A 25,051-nucleotide genomic window follows, 5' to 3' on the forward strand; every position below is an offset into this window, starting at 1 on the left:
TCGTGTCTGACTCTTTGCAAGCCCATGGACTGCAGCACGCCAGGCTTTCCTGTCCTTCACCATCTCCCAGAGCTTGCTCAAACTCATGTGCATTGAGTCGGTGATGTCATCCATCCATCTTGTCCTCTGTCGTCCCCTTTTCCTCATGCCTTCAATCTTTCCCAGCATCAGGATCTTTTCAAATAAGTCAGCTCTTTGCATCAGGTGGCCAAAGTTTTGGAGCTTCAACTTCAGCATCAGTTCTTCCAATGAATATTCAGGACTGATTTCCTTTAGGATTGACTGGTTTGATGTTGCAGTCCAAGGGATATTCAAGAGTCTTCTCTGACACCACAGTTCAAAAGCATCAATTATTTGGTGCTCAGCTTTCTTTATGGAAAGAAAGGTTTTTGGATGTTAATCAACTCTCACATTCACACATGACTACTGGAAAAACCATAGCTTTGACTAGATGGAACTTTGTTGGCAAAGTAATGTCTCTGTTTTTTAATATGCTGTCTAGGTTGGTCATAGCTTTTCTTCCAAGGAGCAAGCATCTTAATTTCATGGCTGCAGTCACCATCTGCAGTGATTTTGAAGCCCAAGAAAATAAAGTTTCTCACTGTTTTCATTGTTTCCCAATCTATTTGCCATGAAGTGATGGGACCGGATGCCATGATATTAGTTTTTTGAATGTTGAGTTTTAAGCCAACATTTTTCACTCTCCTCTTTCACTTCATCAAGAGGAGCTTTAGTTCTTTGCTTTCTGCCATAAGGGTGGTGTCACCTGCGTATCTGAGGTTATTTATATTTCTCCTGGAAATCTTGATTCCAGCTTGTGCTTCATCCAGCCCAGCATTTCTCATGATGTAGTCTACATATAAGTTAAATAAGCAGTGTGACAATATACAGCCTTAACATACTCCTTTCCCAATTTGGAACCAGTCCCTTGTTCCATGTCTGGTTCTAACTGTTGCTTCTTAACCTGAATACATGTTTTGCAAGAAGTGGTCTGGTATTCCTATCTCTTTAAGAATTTTCAACAGTTTATTGTGATCCATATAGTCAAAGGCTTTGGCATAGTCAATGAAGCAGAAGTAGACGTTTTTCTGGAATTCTCTTGCTCTTTCTATGATCCAACAGATGTTGGCAATTTTATCTCTGGTTCTTCTGCTTTTTCTAAATCCAGCTTGAACATCTGGAAGTTCTCGGTTCATGTACTGTTGAAGCCTGGCTTGGAGAATTTTGAGCATTACTTTGCTAGCGTGTGAGACGAGTGCAATTGTGCAATAGTTTGAGCATTCTTTGGCTTTGCCTCTCTCGGTTTCAATTCCTCTTCCTTCTGTTCCCCAAACTTAAAGCACTAATGAAATCTGGCAGGGATGATCCAGGAAAGTGAGTCTGGTCCCAGCTTCTCCGTCAGCTGTCTCATTCTAACACACTCCCTGCATCCCGCCTCTGGTGCCTCCTGTGACCTGTGGCCCTTCTGGCCCTAGTTCCCCTACCTCTCCCCACTGTGAGGAGCCCAGTGCTCTGAGAACACTATCCGTGGGTGCTCTGTGCTATTTTCTGCTACTGAGCTCACTTGCTCATCCTCATGATCTGATCTCTTTGTCTTTTTGTAGCAAGCCTCCCACCATGCTTACCACTGGGTCAGGTTAATCAGATCTGGGCATGGAAAGAGTTACCCAAAGGCCCATAAGTACCAGCCTCAGACAGATTGGTGAGCTCTGAAAAAATATCCATTCTTTGGAGGCAGTTTTGGTGGAACATGTCAATCACAGAAATACCCTTTCTGTGGTTCTGCTCAGTTGAGTAGTATCTGTTCAGATGTTTTCCAGCCTCACTGATGGGCAAAATGTTTCCTGGTTTTCATCTTAGCTGCCAGCTGGGCACCATAAACAAGGAACTATTTGACCAAAGAGCAAGGTTTGGCTTGTTATCAGCAGCCTTGATTCCCACCCCAAAATCTTATATCTGGTGAAATGACTCCTCAGGTTAGCCCAGAATTCCTCTTTTGTTGGGAGATCAGCTTGTATAAAAGGGTTTAACAGTAAATGATGTTGTCATGTTCTGTTTGCAATGGACATGTCAAATTACCCTAACTTTGGAGTACTTCAGAGAAAGTTGCTACTTCAGATCCTTCAGAGCCCTGGACCCTGGAACAAACTTGTCTCAAAGTCTATCACCCTCCCTATCCTCTACCTTCTCTGATGTGCCATAAGCTGGTCCAGGATCTTATGTTGGCTGGCACTTATAAACTTACCCAAAGCACTCAAGATGTCCTTTTTTCCTCATACGCATAGATGCTTTCTGAGTTCTGAGGTGAAATATAGAAGATCTCCAGACAAAACCTTTGCCACTAGAAATTGGGGTGGCTACTCACAATGCTCAGTGCTGTGGAAGGATTTGAAGAAGAGTTAATGAAAATGTTCAGAATTGATTGTCCATCAGTGATCAACTCACTGGAAACATGTCATTATTGAATTGTTTTTTGAAAAATATTCATGGCTCAAATTTGAGCCCTTTAGTGTTGTAAGGGATTAAATATAGTCTCCAAGAAATTCCAAAGTATCTCCAGGAAGCCAAGTGCTATGTGAACCAGATTCCTCACAAATTCTGGTCTTTTATTCAAGGTGCAACACAGCACGCAGCCATGGATTGAAACATGGTAGTAACAAACCCACCAAGACTATTTTTGGACAGTAAATAAATATGGACTTGATCTGGGTATTAGTTGGTGTGAAGGAATTATTATTAACTCTGCTAAGTTGGAAATATGGATGTGGTTTTGTAGAAAAATGCTTACAGAATGTGTTTACAGATTCATATGAAATTCTTTAGGGGTGGAATATTGAATTGTCTGTAATTTACAGTAAAAGGAGTTACTTTAGAAAAAAACCTGTTCTAATCGTGTTTGAAATATGCATTTGGGGGCCAATAGACCTGGATTGCTTTTTTTTTTTTTTTCAAGAGAGAAATATAAGCTACAATTGAGCCCATGTTTTTCCAGATCTCAGGGAAGTAACACGCTTTTCCTACCTTCCTAATAGTCTAGGGAGAGAGCATGAAAGTCTGGGGAAAGAAGACTCTCCTGAGAAAAGACAGGGTAAAACACTGCGGTTACCAGAGCTGGAGCCCACCTAGATGGGGCAGAGGTTGGGAAAGAAGGAGTGCAAGTGTGAGGGACTCCTACTCTGCCGGGAGCTCATCTCTTTTTTAAAATTTATTTTTTAATTGGAGGAAAATTGCTTTACAATGTTGCGTTGGTTTCTGCCGTCAGTTCAGTTCAGTCACTCAGTCGTGTCCGACTCTTCGCGACCCCGTGAATCGCAGCACGCCAGGCCTCCCTGTCCGTCACCAATTCCCAGAGTTCACTCAGACTCATGTCCATCGAGTCAGTGATGCCATCCAGCCATCTCATCCTCTGTCGTCCCCTTCTCCTCCTGCCCCCAATCCCTCCCAGCCTCAGAGTCTTTTCCAATGAGTCAACTCTTCACATGAGGTGGCCAAAGTACTGGAGTTTCAGCTTTACCATCATTCCTTCCAAAGAAATCCCAGGACTGATCTCCTTTAGGATGGACTGGTTGGATCTCCTTGCAGTCCAAGGGACTCTCAAGAGTCTTCTCCAACACCACAGTTCAAAAGCATCAATTCTTTGGCACTCAGCCTTCTTCACAGTCCAACTCTCACATCGATACATGACCACTGGAAAAACCATAGCCTTGACTAGACGGACCTTTGTTGACAAAGTAATGTCTCTGCTTTTCATATGCTGTCTAGGTTGATCATAACTTTCCTTCCAAGGAGTAAGTGTCTTTTAATTTCATGGCTGCAATCACCATGTGCAGTGACTTTGCAGCCCCCCAAAATAAAGTCTGACACTGTTTCCCCATTTATTTGCCATGAAGTGATGGGACCAGATGCCATGATCTTACTTTTCTGTATGTTGAGCTTTAAGCCAACTTTTTCACTCCCCTCTTTCACTTTCATCAAGAGGCTTTTTAGTTCCTCTTCACTTTCTGCCATAAGGGTGGTGTCATCTGCATATCTGAGGTATTGATATTTCTCCCGGCAATCTTGATTCCAGCTTGTGCTTCTTCCAGCTCAGAATTTCTCATGATGTACTCTGGGTATAAGTTAAATAAGCAGGGTGACAATATACAGGCTTGACGTACTCCTTTTCCTATTTGGAAACAGTCTGTTGTTCCATGTCCAGTTCTAACTGTTGCTTCCTGACCTGCATACAGATTTCTCAAGAGGCAGGTCAGGTGGTCTGGTATTCCTATTTCTTTCAGAATTTTCCACAGTTTATTGTGATCCACACAGTCAAAGGCTTTGGCATGGTCAATAAAGTAGAAATATATGTTTTTCTGGAACTCTCTTGCTTTTTCCATGATCCAGCTGATGTTGGCAATTTGATCTCTGGTTCCTCTGCCGTTTCTAAAACCAGCTTGAACATCAGGAAGTTCATGGTTCACATATTGCTGAAGCCTGGCTTGGAGGATTTTGAGCATGACTTTACTAGCAACAACACAAATCATCCGCAATTATGCATATATCACCTCCCTCTTGAGCCTCCCTCCCCTCCCCACAACCTACCCGTCTATGTCATCACAGAACATCAGGCTGGGCTCCCTTTGTCATACAGCCGCCTCTCACCAGCTATCTAGTTTACATATGGCAGCGTATACATGTTGATGCTACTTTCTCCATTCGCCTCACTCTTTCCTGGCCCTAATGTGTCCATACGTCCATTCTCTATATCTGCCTCTCCATTCCTGCCCCACAAATAGGTTCATCAATACCATTTTTCTAGATTCCATATATATGCATTAATATTTGCACCTCATTTTTGCCCCTCCCCTGGGGCTCCAATCCCTGTGTCTCCGTCCTGAGCTTCCACCCCAATCTGGCTTGCCTGCCTCTCAGCCCCTGCAGGAAGCCAAGCCTGCCATTCCCTGGCTTCTGCTTCCCAGGACCCCCTGCATCTTCTTGCTGCACCCTTACACGGCCCGCTTTACAAAAGTGGTCCGTTTGTACGAGAAACCCAGGAGATCCCTCCTCAGACAGATGAATCTAGATAATGTACTGCATAAGGAAACATTACATGAACCCTGACCATGCAATGGATATCTTTAATTCATATGTAAATAAAACGAAGGCACAGAGTTATTTGTTTTAAGATGTAACTATCTCACTTTTCATTCGCATCATGAACTTTTTATAGTATGTCACATTGGGTGATATGGTGGGCACAATAATACCCTCAGAGATGTGCGTGTCCTACTTCTGAGAGCCTGTGCATATATCATCTTCATGAGCAAAGGACGTTTCAGATGTGACAGGGTCTTGAGATGGGGAGGTGTCATCACAGGAGCCCTAAAATTGGAGAGCCTCATGGCTGTGGCCAGGGAAAAAGATGTGATGATAGGAACAGGATCAGGGAAAAGGCATCAAAAGTGAAATATTATAAACTTTGAAGATGGAGGAAGGGGCCTCTAGCCAGGGGCATCCTCCAGAATCTGGAAAATGGATCCAAGCAAGAAATAGACCTGTTAGAGCCTCCAGGAGGAACGCAGTCCTGCTGACACCTGGATTTTAGCCCAGTGAGACCCGTGTCAGACTTCCACCCTACAGTACAGTAAGATGACGAGTTTGTGTTGTTCATGGCAATGTGTTATGGCAGGCATAGAAGTCTAGGGCAGATCACTTGGGATCTGCCCTAGGTAGATTCAAGGTATGGTTCCTTGAGTTCAGGCTGGTCTCCCAAGTGCTCTGGAGGCACTGTGGTAACAAACCCGCCTGCCAATATCAGTTCAGTTCAGTCGCGCAGTCGTGTCTGACTCTTTGTGATTTCATGGCCTGCAACACAGCCAGGCCTCCCTGTCCATCACCAATTCCCGGAGCTTGCTCAAACTCAGGTCCATCGAGTTGGTGATGCCATCCAACCATCTCATCCTCTGTCGTCCCTATGCCAAATAGGAGACATAAGAGATCTGGGTTCATTCTCTGGGTCGGGAAGATCCCCTGGAGGAAGAAATGGCAACCCACTCTAGTATTCTTGCCTGGAGAATCCCATGGACATAGAAGCCTGGTGGGCTATGGTCTGTAGGATCACAAAGAGTCAGATATGACTGAAGCAACTCAGCAGGCACGCACATGTGAAAGTTCTCTCTCTGTTTGCTGTGGAATTGTGCTCCTGCTAATCTGTCTCCTGTTTGGATTCTTAAACCGTGGCATGCAGCCATCTTTCAGTTTGCCTTTACCTTGAGGTAGGCCGGTGGCTCTTTTGAAATGTCCTGCCTCCAAAGAAAGGAGAGCCTTTCTCACTTTTCTCAGCCTGTTAGACAGCAGCAATGTGATATGGGTTGCAGGAAAATTGCTTCTTTATCCTACTGTTTCCAGGAGTTGGAAGTTGTATTTTGAAGGAGCAGAGCAAGAGGGAACTATAATTCCAGAATTATAGATCCCAAGTCACTGGTTTACCTGGCATTGCTCAAGAGGACATTAACTATATTGAAAACTATTCCCTCTGCCACTCAGTCCCACACACCGTTCTCTTCCTCGCCTTAGTTTTTGCTGCTCTGAGGGCTGTCTGGGTTTTTGGAAATGCACCCAGAGCCCTTCAGAGTGAATTTCAAAGGTCCCACCTAACTTGGAATTTAGGCACACTACCTTATATGTGCCCTCCTGTGTCAGAAAAGCTGGCTCTTTTCCTAAGGTATTATATGTAATAGATGCAGAGGAAAAACAGATTCCACGTGTACAGACTCCCTACACAGCATCTCCAGAAGGGAAAGCTGCATTTAATAAATGGAAATAAATCAGCCTTCCAGAGGACCTGGGTCTTAAAAAGGTCTCCTGTTACTCAGTGTGATTTGTGCTTTCTAATGGGGTCCTTACTCTAATCCCCACCCTCTCATTTGAGAGGTTACAGAGATGCTTGTTCTCTGTATAAAGTCAGCTGGTCCTCAGGTGATGGTTTACTCCACCCCATCTCTCATTCTGCAGCTTCCTTCATTTCTCTCAAATAATGCAATTAAAATACCTAGCCCAGTGCTGACACATAGCAAATGTTCAACAAAGGTTAGCTATTATTATAACTCCTTCTATTAAGAGTTATTACAATTAGAGATAATTTTTTTATAATTGGAGAACTTTTAGAAAACACAGGTTAAGTACAGAATGTTCTTGTCAAATGTACGTAGAGGAAATCCCAATTTCCTTTAGATTTCTGTTCCATTATAACAGACACGTCACATGAGGGAATTTCCCCAGAAAACATTTGAATTGAAAGTGAATTTTAAAGACAAATGTTAAAATTGCATTCTTTATATGCACTGGTAAGCTTATTCATAATTTCCTACACTTGCACCACATTATAGAATTCATTTTAAGCTTATGAACAATTTTTTTTAACTCTATGACTCTATCCCAAAGATGTAAGGAATGTTCTGGTTCTAGCATCAGTGATGGCTGTCCTTTACAGGCCAGGCTGATGATAGAAGATGCTGCTAGGGAACTGTGATGCCTAGTAATGATGGTGATTATAGATTTACAAAACATTAGAGGCCAGCCGGCAGCTGGTCCGATGACATCAGAGTCAAAGTAGGCACCCGTATTATAATGATCAGGAAGACCAGAGTGGCCCTGGGGCTCTAAATAGCAAAAAGAGATATGGCTAATGGATAATGGTACTCTAGAGACAAGATATATAGTAGCTAGCAAGTGTATTGCTTAATGTATGCAATCGAAACAAGCCAGAAGACTGAAGGCAGATACCTAAGTGAACAGTCACAATCCCTTGTACGATGCATTAAAGCCCCACTTAGCCTGCACACACACAGAGTAGTCTTGAAAGATAGTGATGAGAGAAGAGCCTCGGAATGTGCAGTTTGGGCATTGTACCTTATGGCATGGGCTTCTCAAGGGTGGCATTATTGGTAAAGAACATGACTGCCAATGCAGGAGATATAAGAGACATAGGTTCGATCCCTTGGTTGGGAAGATCCCTTGGAAGAGGGCATGACAATCCACCCCAGTGTTCTTGCCTGGAGAATCCCATGGACAGAGGAGCCTGGTAGGCTACAGCCCATAGGGTTGCAAAGAGTTGGACACGACAAGCAATTTGGCATGCAAGCATACACCTTATCGCGTAATTATGTGCAGAAAGAGAAAACATTCTAAGCAAGGTTAAAAGTAAACTCACGAGCATTTTGAGTTTTTTAGCTTGTTGGTCAAGGCCCTTGATGGAGAAAGCTTGAAAAACTGGAAACGAGAAAGTGTGAGGAACGTGCGTGTGTATGGAACGATGGAAAAGGAAAGTGTGAAGACTTTTGTATCACATGTTAATGTCCACTGAGAGCACTCACAATAGAAACGGCACAAACAGCCAAGTGGTGAGAATGGCTCAGCCAGCTGATTTCAGGCAGCTTACGTCTTTGGCAACCCTAGTGCTGGCACGACTGGTACATGAGCACAGTTGCTATGGTAACAAGGATGGAGCTTCTGGAGGAATGGGCTTGCTCAAAAGTAGGGGCTCCTACCTGCCAGGTCTGATCCATCTAATGCGAAGCTACTTGGAACGGACTAACACCGAACTACAATGTGGTATCAGCACCCTCCATCACAAAGCCTTCTAGCCACCTGGTGGCAAGCTGATTCCATCAGCCCTGACGCCTCACTCTGGCAGGGGCCTGGCATCACCCTGACCGTGACCAACATGCATCCTGGGTGTAGGTTTGCCTTCTCTGCCTTCACAAAAGACGTTGCCACCCAAGGTTTAGACGGTTAGATCTGCCTATGGGGATTCCACACAACATCACTTCAGATAAGCGGCCCACTTCACAAGGAAGTGGATCCTTTCATATATTGCATCCTGCGGAAACCACTTTTCAGCCAGCAGAGAAATAATTCTTAAAAATACAGCTGAGACATCAGTCTGGACACAGTTCATTGTGAGAATGGGGCATTTGCAAAATGTAATATTTATCTTAAATATTTACCATAAATGACCACAGTACAGTGCTACGCCCCAAGTTGGAATATAATGATTTAGAAACTGTGGGTAAAATCTATGGGTACCACACTTGCCATCAGCCCTAATAACCCACTTATGGTCCCTATCTAACAGAGAAAATATATATCGGTGGTATTTCAATATGTCTGTAGCAACCAGCTAACAAATATGCCATATAATTGATTTCCAGTAATAATAAAACCTATACAACAGTTAGGAATAGCTCTAGCAAGAATATAGATCTTTATGAATAAAATTCTTTATAAATAAAAATATAGTTATGCATAAATAATAAAGCTAAATACATGAAGAGGTAAACCATTTTCAGTGAGGGAAAAACTCAATAGTGTGACTATATAATATCTTCTTAAGAAATCTATAATTTCAATTCAAACTCATGGAATGTTACAGTGTCTTTTTATGAATTGTAAAATTCTAATTCTTATTCCTATCTTCAAAGTAATTTGAAGGAACAGAAGTAACCATTTTCCTTATTGTCTATCATAATTTAATATGAAGAAAAAAAAGTTTTAATAAAACAATGTTCAAGAATAGACAGAACTTATTAAAGTATAGAATGTATAGGCATTTTCACATAGATGTGGGTTAGTTAATATAGAAAAATAAGAAGATTTAAAGTCAATTGAGGGAAATGGGCTATCTAATATAATTGTGTGGGAACTTTTAGCCACAAACATTAAAAAAAAGGTTAGCTCTCTACCTCTTGTATCATTCATAAAAATAAGTTCCAGATGGGTTATAGAATTAAACAATAGTAATTTTAAAAGTTAAAAATAATTTAGGAGAGAGGATGTTTATGATTTAGGAGTAAAAAGACCTAAAATAAGAAATGCATACTAAACTCATAAAGACTGACGAATATGATGACACATTTAAAACCGTAAAATCAAAAACATTTTTAAAATGTTGCAAAAGTATAGATATTACCTCAGAAAGTTGAAAAAGTTATAAGTAAATATTAAAACATATGTAATAGGCATAAGACCAATATCCTAAATATATGAAAACCTTTATTCAATAAATGACAAACACAAATAGAAAAATCATCAAAATATTTAAAGTGGCTGTTCACAGTAAAGGAAATAAAATTGTCAGCAACATGTAATGACTGATAGTCAATTCTTACCTAGAAGTATCCATTTAAAGCAGTAGTGATATCATTTAAAACCATGAGTGTGGTGAAATTTTCAAAGTTTGATAAAATTAGTAATGAAAAGGAAGGGATTAAAGCAACTGCACACTCTGATATAGCCGCTTTAAAGGGCAATTGTTAGCAATGGTAATATCTGAAATGGACATAAATTTTGACTCAGAATTCTACTTCTTAGACATTCTTGTTAACTCTCCTAGGAAAATAACCACTTAGATTCATGCAAAGACAGGTACAGGGATGTACAAGGACGTTAGCTGTGACATCGGTTGTAATTGCAAACATTAAATAAAATAAAAATGGAACAATCGAAACTCCATCAGTATAGAAATCGCAGGGGCTAAAAGGACATGGACATTATACACACAGCAGCATTAAAAGCTCTGTCAGATATTACCTAGTGACAAAATAGTTACAACACAATATGTGCCATGCCAGAAATTTATGTAAAAAGAAAAACAGGTACACATCACATAAGCACAGAGACAAATATTTTTACAGATGCAGTGCTGTCCAACAGAATTTTCAATGATACGAATTTCCTATCAGTTCAGTTCAGTCGCTCAGTCGTGTCCAACTCTTTGCGACCCCATGGACTGCAGCACGCCAGGCCTCCCTGTCCATCACCAACTCCCGGAATTTACTCAAACTCATGTCCATTGAGTCGGTGATGCCATCCAACCATCTCATCCTCTGTTGTCCCCTTCTCCTCCTGCCCTCAATTTTTCCCAGCATCAGGGTCTTTTCCAATGAGTCAGTTCTTCCCATCAGGTGGCCAAAGTACTGGAGTTTCAGCTTCAACATCAGTCCTTCCAATGAACACCAGGACTGATCTCCTTTAGGATGGACTGGCTGGATCTCCTTGCAGTCCAAGGGACTCTCAAGAGTCTTCTCCAACACCACATTTCAAAAGCATCAATTCTTCGGCACTCAGCTTTCTTCACAGTCCAACTCTCACATCCATACATGACCACTGGAAAAACCATAGCCTTGACTAGATGGACTTTTGTTGGCAAAGTAATGTCTCTGCTTTTGAATATGGTATCTAGGTTGGTCATAACTCTCCTTCCAAGGAGTAAGCGTCTTAATTTCATGGCTGCAGTCACCATCTGCAGTGATTTTGGAGCCCTCCAAAATAAAGTCAGCCACAGTTTCCACTGTTTTCCCATCTATTTGCCGTGAAGTGGTGGGACCGGATGCCATGATCTTAGTTTCCTGAATATTGAGTTTTAAGCCAACTTTTTCATTCTCCTCTTTCACTTTCATCAAGAGGCTTTTTAGTTCTTCTTCACTTTCTGCCATAAGGGTGGTGTCATCTGCATATCTGAGGTTATTGATATTTCTCCTGGCAATCTTGATTCCAGCCTGTGCTTCATCCAGCCCAGCATTTCTCATGATGTACTCTGCATAGAAGTTAAATAAGCAGGGTGACAATATACAGCCTTGACATACTCCTTTTCCTATTTGGAAACAGCCTGTTGTTCCATGTCCAGTTCTATCTGTTGCTTTCTGACTTGCATAAAATTTCTCAAGAGACAGGTCAGGTGGTCTGGTATTCCCATCTCTTTCAGAATTTCCCACAGTTTATTGTGATCCACACAGTCAAAGGCTTTGGCATAGTCAATAAAGTAGAAATAGATGTTTTTCTGGAACTCTCTTGCTTTTTCCATGATCCAGCAGATGTTGGCAATTTGGTCTCTGGTTCCTCTGCCTTTTCTAAATCCAACTTGAACACCTGAAAGTTCACAGTTCAGGTATTGTTGAAGCTTGGCTTAGAGAATTTTGAGCATTACTTTACTAGCGTGTGAGATGAGTGCAATTGTGCAGTAGTTTGAGCATTCTTTGGCATTGCCTTTCTTTGGGATTGGAATGAAAACAGACCTTTTCCAGTCCTGTGGCCACTGCTGAGATTTCCAAATTTGCTGGCATATTGAGTGCAGCACTTTCACAGCATCATCTTTTAGGATTTGAAATAGCTCAACTGGAATTCCATCATCTCCACTAGCTTTGTTCGTAGTGATGCTTCCTAAGGCCCACTTGACTTCACATTCCAGGATGTCTGGCTCTGGGTGAGTGATCACACCATCGGGATCATCTGGGTCATGAAGATCTTTTTTGTACAGTTCTTCTGTGTATTCTTGCCACCTCTTTTTAATATCTTCTGCTTCTGTTAGGTCCATACCATTTCTGTCCTTTATTGAGCCCATGCTTCCATGAAATGTTTCCTTGGTATCTCTAGTTTTCTTGAAGAGATCTCTAGTCTTTCTCATTCTATTGTTTTCCTCTATTTTTTTGCACTGATCATTGAGGAAGGCTTTCTTATCTTTCCATGCTATTCTTTGGAACTCTGCATTCAAATTCAAATGGGTATATCTTTCCTTTTCTCCTTTGCTTTTCACTTCTCTTCTTTTCACAGCTATTTGTAAGGTCTCCTCAGACAGCCATTTTGCTTTTTTGCATTTCTTTGTCTTGGGGATGGTCTTGATCTCTGTCTTCTGTATAATGTCATGAACTTTCATCCATAGTTCATCAGGCACTCTGTTTATCAGATTTAGTCCCTTAGATCTGTTTCTCACTTCCACTGTATAATCATAAGGGATTTGATTTAGGTCATACCTGAATGGTCTAGTGGTTTTCCCTACTTTCTTCAATTTAATTCTGAATTTGGCAATAAGGAGTTCATGATCTGAGCCACAGTCAGCTCCTGGTCTTGTTTTTGCTGACTGTATAGAGCTTCTCCATCTTTGGCTGCAAAGAAGATAATCAATCTGATTTCAGTGTTGACCATCTGGTGATGTTCATGTGTAGAGTTTCCTCTTGTGTTGTTGGAAGAGGGTGTTTGCTATGACCAGTGTGTTCTCTTGGCAAAACTCTATTAGCCTTTGCCCTGCTTCATTTTGTACTCCAAGGCCAAATTTGCCTGTTACTCCAGGGGTTTCTTGACTTCCTCCGTTTGCATTCCAGTCCCTTATGATGAAAAGGATATCTTTTGGGGGGTGTTATTTCTAAAAGGTCTTGTAGGTCTTTATAGAACCATTCAACTTCAGCTTCTTTAGCATTACTGGTTGGGGCATAGAGTTGGATTACTATGATATTGAATGGTTTGCCTTGGAAATGAACAGAGATCATTCTGTCGTTTTCGAGATTGAATCCAAGTACTGCATTTCAGAGGGTTTTTTTTTTTTGTTTGTTTTTTGCTTTTTACTGTGATGGCTACTCCATTTCTTCTGAGGGATTCCTGCCCACAGTAGTAGATATGATGATCATCTGAGTTAAATTCATCCATTCCATTCCATTTAGTTCACTGATTCCTAAAATGTCAACGTTCACTCTTGCCATCTCTTGTTTGACTACTTCAATTTTTTTGATTCATGGACCTAACATTCCAAGTTCCTATGCAATATTGCTCTTTACAGCATTGGATCTTGCTTCCATCACCAATGACATCCACAACTGAGTATTGTTTTTGTTTTGGCTCCATCTCTACATTCTTTCTGGAGTTATTTCTCCACTGATCTCCAGCAGCATATTGGGCACCTACTGACCTTTCGAGTTTACCTTTCATTGTCCTATCTTTTTGCCTTTTCATACTGTTCATGGGGTTTTCAAGGCAAGAATACTGAAGTGGTTTGCCATTCCCTTCTCCAGTGGACCACATTCTGTCAAAACTCTCCACCATGACCTGTCTGTCTTGGGTGGCCCTACACGGCATGACTCATAGTTTCATTGAGTTAGACAAGGCTGTGGTCCATGTGATTAGTTAGTTTTTAGTTAGATGGTTAGTTTTCTGTGATGGTGGTTTCTGTCTGTCTGCCTTCTGATGCCGTCTCTCAGCGCCTATCTTACTGGGGTTTCTCTGACCTTGGACGTGGGGTATCTCCTCTCGGCAGCCTGCTGCTCCAGTGCCCCTTGCTGCCCCTCCAGCATCAGTCTCTACTAATATGGCAGCCACTAGTCACATGTCACTTTCAACAGTAAATTGAAATGTGGCAAGTATGACTAAGGAGCTGAATATCAAATTTTATTTAATTTGAAATCGTGTACATTTGAAAGGCTATATGTGACTAATAGCTTCCTAATGGACAACATGCTAAAAATTCATATATATGCATGATAAATCATTGATGAAGGATTATATTCAGGTGTGGAGATGTAGCACACAAGTGTTTCCCCATATTCCTTTTCTCATTGAAAAGGTAATATTTAAAGAACAAAATGAAAGCAATAGCTTCTTAAAAGATATGTAAAATCTGTTGTAAAAAAAAAAAAAGAAAGAATTACTAGTCAAATCGCATTTCCTTAGTAATGGGATGTTCCTGGAGTCATGGGGGAGTGTCCAGTGGTCAACCCTCCCTGGGGAAAGGCATGGCCAAGAAGGCTGTTGCTGCTATCTGAGCTGGGGTCCCGTTCTAGGTGGCAGAGCAGGAAAGGCAGAGGTTTCTGAGGTTTAGGGGCTGAACTGGAAAGACCTACATCAGCAGCCAAACAAAACTGGCCCCACTGTTCCTAATGGGGCTAGGAACAGAACAAAGAGGGGTAAGCAGTGTTAGGGTCAGGAACATGAAGTAACTGGGCCAGCCTGGGTGAGTTAGTGTAGGGTGTTGGAAGAACAAAGGGTACCTCTTGTTACGAAGCCTACAGGCATCTCAGTTTGAAGATGGGCTGTGCTGGGTGGAACCGCACATAGTCACAGTGGGCACGCCCATCATGGGACTTACTTAAATGAGTGGCATCCATTTAGCCCATTCTTTTCATCAACAGACCGTGTCCCCTGTTGATGGATTGTTGACATGCACAGTGGGGATGGATCCAGCATAGAATTAGGGCAAAGGAGCAGTTCCCCTTCGGAGCGTCTATTGTTGTGGCCTGCAGACCCAGGGGGTAGAACTGAGCAGTTTGATTTAATGATGAAGAAATGCCTCACTGCTTCTGAAGTATCTCAGAGTAAAAGAAGGATTGCTGATGGGCTGTTTTATAGACACCAACTTTCCAGCTCTAAGTAGGAACAGGCATGTGTTTGTTTATTCATTTCCAGCTTTCTAAAGATAATAGAAGATAAGATTAGTGGGCCAAAGTCCATAGATAATGAAATCCAACATCCTGACTTCCTCATCTTTCTCAAGAACAAGATCTGGCTTCAGGGAATAAGCTTTAAAGCTGGATATTCTTCATCAGAATATTTTGTACAAGGTGCTAAGTGCTTTCCCCTGCACTGCTGCTGTTTATGTGAGTAGGTAACGAAGATGGGTAATAAGGAAAGAGCTCTGATGAGGAATGGTTGAATGCTGACAGTGGTGAGTGAGTGTTCACCAATTCTTCAGACTCAGACGAAGCAAGGTGGGGCTGGTGAGCATCAGAACCTGTCCAGGGAGCAAGCTGATGGGCATGAGATGGATAAATGGGACCTGGCCAGTTTGGTGGGGTCTAGGATTGGGTACCTGACTTTTGATAGTCATCTCAAATGGCTCATACTGTGAATTAGTTTCCTGGGTGTCACAACCGAGTGACTGAAGCGACAGGAATGTGGTATTTCACAGCTTCAGAGACTGAAACTCTGAAGTCAAAGTGCTGACAGGCTGGCTTCCTTCTGAGAACTGTTTCGGAGCGTCTTTTCCAGGTCCCACGTCCTTGACCAACAGATGGCCATTTTCATGTTCATATGGCATTCTCCCTATGGCTCTCTATGTCCAAATGTCCTCTTCTTGTACAGATATTGGGCATATCTGCATTGGGCTCACTCTAATGACTTCACTTTAACTTATTACTTTTGCAGAGATCCCATCTCCAGATAGTTGCATTCTGAAATACTAGGTTAGGATTCTAACAGATATGTTTCGGAGCAGCACAGTTCAACCCATGACAAGCTGGCGATATCTCTTTTCACAATGCCCCTCTTGCTTTTCTTTTTTTGTTCCACTTTTAGTCATCCTGGGAAAACTTACTTTTAAGCAAAAAAAAATTTTTTTTTTGGTCTGTGCTGGGTCTTCGTTGTTGCGCATGGACTTTCTCTAGTTGTAATGAGTGGGGGCTATTTTCCAGGGTGGTGCGCGGGTTTCTCTTTGCAGTGTCTTCTCGTTGCAGAGCTCTAGGCGCACCGGCCCAATTGTTATGGTGCATGGGCTTTGTTGTCCCACAGCATGTGGAACTGGAGAATGAAATGGCGACCCACTCCAGTGTTCTTGCCTGGAGAATCCTGTGGATGGAGGAGCCTGGTGGGCTGCTGTCCATGGGGTTGCACAGAGTTGGACACGACTGAAGTGACTTAGCATACATGCACGCATTGGAGAAGGAAATGGCAACCCACTCCAGTATTCTTGCCTGGAGAATCCCAGGGACGGGGGAGCCTGGTAGACAGCTGTCTATGGGGTTGCACAGAGTCGGGCACGACTGAAGCAACTTAGCAGCAGCAGCAGCAGCAGGATGTGGAATCTTCCTGGACCAGGGATTGAACCTGAGTCCTCTGTATTGGCCAGTGGATTCTTAACCACTAGACGAACAATGAAGTCCAGAACTCACTTTTGGTGTCACTTCTTCCAGAGAGTACTCCCGAACTTCCAGGTTGGACTAAATGCTTTTTCTCCCTCTATGCCCCAAGTATATCCTAAAGTTCCTCTATTTTTACACATATGGTATCATAGTGAGAGTCATTGATGTGTCCTATAGTAACTGTGAGACCATGAGCTGTACATTGCCGCATTCACAGGACCCAGTGAGGGAGAGAATGCAGAGTAAGCCCTGTGCTAAATGCTTTCTGCACTCAGCCTCCCAAGACGTCCTGGCCACACGGCTTAATGGGCAGCCCCCCTCCGCCCCCACCTCCACGTGGTTCTCCAGGGCATATTGACACCTAGAGTGCCTGCGAGTCATGTGCCATGGGCTGTGTCCTTACCCTCTACCCTTCCCAAATTCATATGTTGGAGCCTAATCACCAAAGTGATGGTATTGGAGTCAGGCCTGTGGGGGGCAATTAGGTCATGAGGGTGTAGTCCCTGTAAAATAAGAGATTAATGCTCTTATAGGAAGAAGAGGAGACAGCGAATCTCTCTCTTTGCTCTCCACCATGTGAAGATACAGTGAAAAGATGGCCACCTGCAAACCAGGAGGTAGGTGCTCACCAGTTTCTGGATCTGTCAGTGCTTTAATCTTGGACTCCTTAACCTGCAGAACTCTGAGAAATAAATTCCTGTTGTTTAAGCCGCCTGATCCATGGTACTTGTTATAGCAGTCACACTAACTAAGAACACCCTTAGTTAGAACTAAGAACTAGTTAGTTAGAACTAACTAAAAACACCCTTAGTTAGTTAGAACTTTCAAACCAACACTTAAATATATTTACTTATTAATTTATTTGACTGCCTTGGGTCTTAGTTGTGGTGTGTGGGATCTTTATTGCAGCGTGTGGGGTTAGTGGCTCAGAGGTGTGTGTGATTGTAGTCTTCTGACCAGGGATTGAACCCATATCCTCTGCATTGACAGGGAAATTCTTAACCACTGAACCATCAGGGAAGTCCCCAAAACATCACTTTTAGTCAACGTGAGGACTTTTCTATACAAATTCCATGTCCTCTAATTGCTTTGCACTGGAAGATTAGGCAGGCCAAATATCAGTGCATTGGCCAGAAATACCAAGATAAGGCAAACGCAGAACATCACTGGATAGGCAGGAGTCCTTATCCTTAAGTGAGATGGTTATGCAAAGTGACTGCAGTACAAGGAGGGTAAAGTCACCGCTCAAGGAGTATGCACTGTCAGGGCAGCCGAAGGATCCAGCGGCATCCTGAAAGACGTAAATTTGGTATGGGGCTTTACGATAGGGTTTCCACAGGCGGAAGAAGAATGGGGAGGATGCAGATGCTCTGAGAAATATAGGTTTACCCACAAGGCCTGCTGGGTTTGAGGAGCAAGCTGGAGAAAGTACATCTGGAATTAAGAGAACATTTCTGGGTGTGGATCTGTCTCCTACCCACAGAGGAGATACCCAATAGTTCGTATCACAGTTTTGAAGAGGGCATGATGGCCCGGAGTGGTGTTGGTGTCTCATGAGCTTTATTTAGATGATGCGTGTGCAAACGACAGCATCAGGAACCTCTGGGCTTCGGCAATGGGCTCGCGGGAAAGCTGTATTTCCATAATCTGACCTACAGTGCAGGGAACTGGACCCAGGATGTAGAGAAGGTCAGCATTGGAAAGGCACCCCGAGACCTGATAAGATGACCTCACAAGTCAAGAGAGAGTTCTAATATCACTGGGGGATTTGACTCTAATCTAGAAACGAAAGCATAAGAGCTGGACAAACAGGCCCAAGGTGAAATCTGCGCAACATGGAAGAAAGGCGATGGACACAGAGCTCAAGACAGCAAGACCGAATCCAGCGCTTCTGCTGGTGTCAAGGAGCTCACCAGCTCACGGGGGCTTTTATAACCTCAGCCCCTGATGGTCCTAGATGAGCTCTAGATTGGATTAGCCCAGAGCCGGGCAGGCCTGAGACAGTCAGAGGATAACACGGGTCACAGGGCGAACTTAGAGGGGTTCACGGTGGCTTTTTAACAGGAATGTCTAGAAAATAACTTTGCCTGTTTGCACAGTTAGAACATTTGATAGTCAAATAAGACAGAAGGAAAGAATTGACCTTATAAGTAAACTGGTCATGAAAGTGTTGAGTGTCTATAGACACAGTCAAAGAACCTAGGAGGGCATTATGAAGTCAAACACTCCCTAAATTCATGATGCCTAGTGAAATTTTTAGGTGATTTGGGAGACTTTATTAGCTTCAGGCTGTTATGTATGTAGTGCAGTGTTAGCCGCTCAGTCGTGTCTGGCTCTTTGTGACCCCATGGTCTGTCCATGGAATTCTCTAGCAAGAATACTGGAGTGGGTTGCCATTCCCCTCTCCAGGGGATCTTCCCAACCCAAGGATTGAACCCAGGTCTCCTGCATCACAAGCAGATTCTTTACCATCTGAGCTACCAGGAAAGACCAAGTTGTTAGCCCTATAATTATTTGGCAAAGCCATGAAAACAAATGGCAACCAGATATACTTACTAAGAATGAGGCTGAGATTTTACTGAAAAGTGAGATTCTCTGTCTGCTCTTTTCATCCTGTTTTGTCTTGTTTTAAAGTGATTCAGACTCAGGGGAACTGTAAGAAGTCTCAAAATACAAATACACAAAGTCTAGGGACCAGATTATGAAATGGAAGGAAAGACTAGATAAGAAAAGGAAAAACATGCTAAATAGTAAGGACTTCATTGTTTTCCTAAAGCAGAAATATTTGAGGTTCAATCGCACCACCTACTAGTGCTTTGATCTCGACAGGCGATGACCTGATAAGTGTATCCAGCACACGGGGCAACTGTCCTAGCGGGGGCGACACTAAGCAACTGAGCCCCCACTTCTGAATTTCAGGTTCCGCATCTGCAAAAGGGAACGCTTATAAAGCCCTGTCCAACTCAATGAATTGTGACAAATGTCAAATGAGGTACTTACTTGAGCCACAAGCCAACGTGTAGGTAAATTTTAATATTATCTCCCAGAACTGGAACAGACGCATTGGGCTCCCCCAGCTGTAATGAGCACCTCGGATGGCTGCCCCCATGCTGTTGTAATTCGATACAGAAACAAGGAAATCACATGTGAGCCAAACACTCTGGGAATTTTTGAACACTGACTACACACAAGCCCGTGAGAACACTTCATAAGATTTTACTCCAGTCCCCTGTTTAGAGAGGTCCATATGGACTCAGATTATCTTGACCTCCGTTCATCTACTATTTCTCAAGTGGAGTTCCTGAGAAGTATGATGCTGACCCTTTGCATGACATGTGTCCAGCAACTCAGATTGCTCAACAAAAACACAAAGGCACTTAGTGTTCATCATTCTCCAAACACCCACTTTCCTAACTTCAGCGTGTGCAGTTGCTGGGTCTGTTTCCAATTATCCTGGGAAGCTGCAACCATGGCCTCACCCTTTGCTCAGAATACCGCTGGGCTCCCAAGGAGGGCAAGGCACAGAGAGCAGACAGGCTCACCAAGAAAGGCTATTTCCATTTACATGACATCGGCACCTTCACAAGTGTGGCCACATTGTATGAGAAGTGGGGCCCAAGGGAACAATAGTCCTTCAACATGTACTTTGATATTTTGGAAACGATGGAAGTCATTAGGGAGAGAAAAATGGGAGAAGGTAAAGTGCCTGTCCCTGCAAAGCTATTATTTTAGCGGAGCAAACAAATGTCTGTATCTGTATCTAAACCTATATTTCAATATCCATCTACATTTCTTCTTTACTGTGTGTATACAATTTAATTACACATGGCAATATTTCTTATGAGGTCAAATAAAACAGGAGGAGGGACTAGTGGCTGAGAGTGTGGTTGGAGGGAGGTTATTTATTTTGAATAAGTGGTCAGTGAATGGCCCTTTGGAGAAGGCGGTACTTGAATGCTTTGAGGACTTGAATGGAGTTAGCCAAAGACAGATTTGAGAAAACAAGTCTTCCAGATCCAGGGAATGGCAAAGGTGAAAAGGGTGTCAATGAAGTGGTGTGAGTTACCGGAGGAGAGGGGCTGAGAGGTCACGGCCCTTTGTCGAGGCTCTTGTGCAAACCGCAGGACAACAGCGGGCCAGCTCCTCCCCTCCTTCCCACGCCCTATCCCCAGCCTCTCTCTCTATCACTTGGAAAAGATATTCTCCTCTCGGGTACCCAGGCTTGCATTCATCTCGCTCCTTTCTTCGCCTTCCCATCTTTCCTACTTCCTCCACCGTATTAGCTAAATGTTTCATTAATCTATACTTAAACCTTCTCCTTAAGTATAATAGATACACAGAAAAGGGCACAGAGGTACATTTGGATGGATTTCCAGGGACTGTGCAACTTCAGATGGAAACACAACCTGACCACACCCTGAAGCCATTGCACTCTGTTTCCCCAAATACTTCCCTAGAGTATCCAATGACTTAGTTAATCTGGCCAGTTTTCATACTTTGTATAAATGGAATCATTAAGTATATGCTATTTATGTCTGGCTTCTTTCACTTCATGTCACATGATTTTGTGAGATTCATCTGCATCATTGTGTGTAGCTAAGCATCATTCATTCTTTTTGTTTATGGTACTCTATTGTGGGAATATTCCACTATTTATCAACTTGTTCTATTGCTAATGGCCATTTGGGACAGCTTCCAGTTTGGGGGTGTTATAAATAGTGCTGCTATGAATGCTGTAAGATATAAAATTTGGTGAACATATGTATGCATTGTTGTATCTGCCTAGGAGTGGAATTGCTCAGTCATAGAATAAGGGCATGCTAAGATGGAGTCGATATTATGGAAGGATTTTTCAATGTTGATTCATTTTAAAAATAATATTTATTTTTATGATGATCGAGTAATGCACATTCATTGCTGGGGATTTGGAAAAGAGAGTAAAGTGAAGCAAAATAAAACTACACATTAATCTATTTTTGTACACTCAGCTTTCCTACCCCTTAAACCCATGAATAGGGAGGGCTGACAGTACTATGCCATTTTATACTATAAGGGCCTTAAGCATCCGTGGACTTTGGGATCCACAGGGGTCTTGGAACCTATTTCCCCATGCATATGGAGGACCAGTTGTAGCACTGGATTATGGAACTGGACTCATGCTATATATCCTCTGTTTCCATTTTACATTGTAGCATTTTCAATATTGCTGCTGCTGCTAAGGCACGTCAGTCGTGTCTGACTCTGTGCGACCCCAGAGACGGCAGCCCACCAGGCTCCCCCGTCCCTGGGATTCTCCAGGCAAGAACACTGGAGTGGGTTGCCATTTCCTTCTCCAATGCATGAAAGTGAAAAGTGAACGTGAAGTCGCTCAGTCGTGACCGACTCTATGCGACCCCATAGACTGCAGCCCACCAGGCTCCTCTGTCCATGGGATTTTCCAGGCAAGAGTACTGGAGTGGGGTGCCATTGCCTTCTCCATCAATATTGCTAGGTGTGTTCAAATCAATAATGGCAGCGTTTGGATGTATCAAAATAGATTTAGTGATTTAAATTGTTTTTAACATTGAATATTGTACACAGTGCTTCAGTGAACGTTACTCCATACTTATTATGGACACTTCTGATTGTTTCTTCAGAAGGTATTTTGAGGAGTGGAATTTCTGACTCAAAGGACTTATTACATTTAAAGCTCTTTGGTTTTAAACTGCTAATTTTATGTTGGCATACAGCCAGTTGACAACGATGTGATAGTTTCAGGGACCAGCAAAGGGACTCAGCCAGACGGGTGCATGCCTCCAGTTCTCCCCCGAACTGCCCTCCCGTCCAGGCTGCTACATGACATTAAGCAGATTTCCCCGTGTTACATAGTAGGACCTTGCAGGTTATCCGTTTCAAATACAGCAGTGTGTACACCTGAGATGCTTGCTTTATATTCCTGTGCTATACAGTAGGGCCTTGTTGGTTATCCATTTCATAAACAGCAGTGTGTACATGTGATATTCTTGCTTTCTATTACTTAATTTCCCTATAGAAATTAAAAACAGAACTAATTTATAGTTCTACCTGTATTTGGCTGATTTACTTCACTGATGACCAGGATATGTTATTTTATGAATTCACACTTATGTTAGAGCTATTAAAACATTTATTTGTTAATTGACTATTTGCATATTTGGTAACTTCCCAGTTCAAATTTTTTGCTCATTTTCTGGAATATTCAAATTTTTTAATTGATTGGGAAGTAGCTATGGGTTTTCCAATTATTAACTGAATTTTATTGTGTTCTTATCATTTAACGTATATTTTGCAATTGCTAATGTGTGTAAAAGAAGGCTTGAGAGCTACAATTTACGTTCCATAAAAGGAAAGTGAATATCTGTTTTGGATATATTACTACCTCTGTATCACTTGTATCATTTCTGCTTATGGTGACCTGTGAACTGCTGAGGATCTGTAATTGAAAAGCCATTGGAAGCAGGACTCTTTTCCAGCGTTCTTCTTCTTGTTGTTCAGTTGCTGAGTCATGTCTGACTCTTTTGTGACCCCATGGACTGTAGCCCACCAGCCTTCTGTCCGTGGGATTTCCCAGGCAAAAATACTGGCGTGGGCTGCCATTCCTTCTCCAGAGGACCTTCCTGACCCAGGGACTGAGCCTGTGTCTCCTGCATTGGCAGGTGGATTCTTTTCCAATGAGTCCCCAGGGAAGCCCCTCTTCCAATATTCTTAAGTCCAAATAAATGAAAGAACTAGAAGTTATCTAAAGGACTGCTTTATCCAGTGCCTTCTTTGTACAGAAAGGAGAACTGAGGTATAGAGGTTGTAAGAGACTTGCTGAAGATCATTGCCATAGTCTGGTACTGAGGAATTAAAACTCAGGTAGCTTTCCATGTATCAACTCACTGGCTCTTGAAGAATAATCATCCCCTCTTTCTCTTAGTCTCTATTTTAGATTATGTGCACATAGATACGCATATTCTCTTCCTTGTTTTCTCTGATGATCATGTTCAGTTTCTGGGTCTCTGGCTGCATGGAGTCCCTGAATACCAGCACCTGAGAGCCTCGGCTGAACATCTGGCTCTTCCCTCCTGGGGGCCCGGGACGAGGTCCCTGCCTCAGACCTGGCTTCCCAGGTCACTCTGTAAACCAACGTGGCGAAGGCACGTGTCCCCTCCTTCTCCCCCAGGTTTCCCAAGGCCGGTGTCTTCCATGATTCCTTCCTGGTGCTCAGATCCATATGCAAAAGCAGAGCCTAAATGAGGTTCTGGAGCTCTTCCAGAGCCTTGTGGGAAAGCTGGGATACAACTGGTGCCAAACGGGTCTGTGCACTAGCTGGAGAGGATCCAGAGATGGAACGACGTCTGAATTCCTCTGAGCGCATCCTTCCAGTGGACGTTTCGCAAAGCAAGACTGGCCCTGAAGGAGGACATTTCATTAGAGCTCAGCTTCTTGGCAATGCTCTTTGTAAATATATAAGGAAATTCACTTCAGAACTGAAAATCTGGACTGTATCTCTCATCGTAAAGTCAGGCTTGCGGAAAATTTCAAAGTGGCATGTGAAATGCAGGTCCAGGGTTTAGTGATCACAGGGAGCCACACGCCATGGTTGGCTATTATGACAGGGGGATGGGTTCAGCACCCTGCCCAGCTTGAAATCTGGCCCCATGGTGTGAATCAGGAACTGCCAGGCAATTTAAGAAAAAATCTTGCAGAAATTTCTGAACTGTAATACTTACAGCATTCCTAACTAAATGAGCATTAAGCAGCTCATATATTTTAGCCTTTTTCAGATTGCAAAAGTAAATATGTAAAACATTCATTTGCACAAATTTATAGGCATTCCAAGGTTAGAATGCATAATACGTGACTAGCATTCATTTCATATGTCCTGCTTCAAGAAACTTAAAAATGTGGATAAGCCAGAGAACACTAGCTAATGTCTAGATTAAAGCAATCTGTAAGTCACTCATAGTTTTTCCAGTTATAATTCAGATAAAACACACAGTTTCATTTCTTGAGAGTTTCTTATTTTTAGATTCTGTGTTTATTAACAAAAAAATTTCAAATTTCATGTTTTCTATTTAATCAAGAGGAAGAAGTTAGGTCAATACTTCCAAATAGAAGATAACATTAATCAATAGAAAAGCATGATTTAAATCAATTGTCATCAGATTTGAGCAACAAAAAAGAAAATTCTCTCATGTGTCTGCTATTCTTCCCTACAGTGAACATTGCTTATGTTTTGTTTTTAGAGTATACCAAGGGAGATGCAGCAGAAAATAAATCCCAGCTGGGAGACCTCTTCCTTGCAGCTGTCTGCATAGTCCGTACTGATCACTGCGAAAGTAGCCGTGGTTCATGCTGACTTATCCACACGGTGCTCACTGACACAGTTC

At 42.6% G+C, this 25,051-nt stretch overlaps 1 long non-coding RNA gene across 1 annotated transcript in view; it reads left to right on the top strand.

Annotated features, from left to right (window-relative positions):
• LOC123333471 overlaps window positions 1-17,363 on the top strand; it is a 41,380-nt gene extending 24,017 nt beyond the window's left edge. Inside the window, exon 2 of the long non-coding RNA XR_006550894.1 lies at window positions 17,192-17,363. This is a non-coding gene — a long non-coding RNA (uncharacterized LOC123333471). The remainder of the gene's footprint in view (window positions 1-17,191) is intronic.
• Window positions 17,364-25,051: the final 7,688 nt, after the last annotated feature.

Source organism: Bubalus bubalis, chromosome 4 (assembly GCF_019923935.1).
Source record: "Bubalus bubalis isolate 160015118507 breed Murrah chromosome 4, NDDB_SH_1, whole genome shotgun sequence".
NCBI classification, from domain to species: Eukaryota; Metazoa; Chordata; class Mammalia; order Artiodactyla; family Bovidae; genus Bubalus; species Bubalus bubalis.